The sequence below is a fragment of the Hoplias malabaricus genome, chromosome 2 (assembly GCF_029633855.1).
Source record: "Hoplias malabaricus isolate fHopMal1 chromosome 2, fHopMal1.hap1, whole genome shotgun sequence".
Classification (NCBI taxonomy): Eukaryota; Metazoa; Chordata; class Actinopteri; order Characiformes; family Erythrinidae; genus Hoplias; species Hoplias malabaricus.
This window is the reverse complement of record NC_089801.1, coordinates 63,686,680-63,687,500: the sequence shown is the minus strand read 5'-3', so window position 1 is coordinate 63,687,500 and position 821 is coordinate 63,686,680.

The following is an 821-nucleotide window of genomic DNA, read 5'->3' as shown; positions in this document are numbered from 1 at the left end:
GAGTGATTGCTTTAATGCATATTTACCATACATCCTTCAGTGTGGTTTACTTTTAATTACATAGTCTTCATAATGTTTGAACGCATATTGCTAACATGCTACGGAGTAAGACAATGTGCATAGCATCTCTGGTGTTACCAGACTGTCTGCCTCAAGCTGTACCTCACACACATACAGTAAGACAGAATCTAAGAAGGGCTGGTTCACTGAAAAGCCTTGTTTATATACATGACACGTTTCCTAACAATTAGTGAGTAAAGCTATTATAAGAGGAACTCATTTCTGTTGAAAAATATTCAAGTATAAAAACCTCCACAAAAAAAGCATAAAATGAAACTGCTTGCTGTCAATCCTAAGGACACCAGTGCCATGCATTGGCTAGAGGGGTATGAACCTCCCTCAGTAATGGGCAGTGGGGCAGTACTGTATTCTCTGGAGTGATGAAGTTGGGGTAGTAGTTGTGATCCATAACTCATACAACATCAGTACCTGACCTCACTAATTCTTTGTAGTTTAATACCATCAGAACCTCGCAGCAATTCACTAATTCACAGGTGTGCAGACGCTGTTACTGCAGCAAAGGACGAGTGCTATGACTACCCTATAGTGTCATTAAAAAAAATATTGGACAAGCAGGTGAGTTTTTTAAAATATCGAGCACTCTCCCCAAATGCAGACAACTTTCTGAGGTTTGCATCAGTAGGTTGCATTTTTACAGGACAGTGCTGTAAAAGTGAATTATGCTTGGCAACTGTAGGGGGAGCCCAGGAGCATAAATACCAAATCTTACTTAGTGTTGCTTTCTCACTGGACCTTAGAGG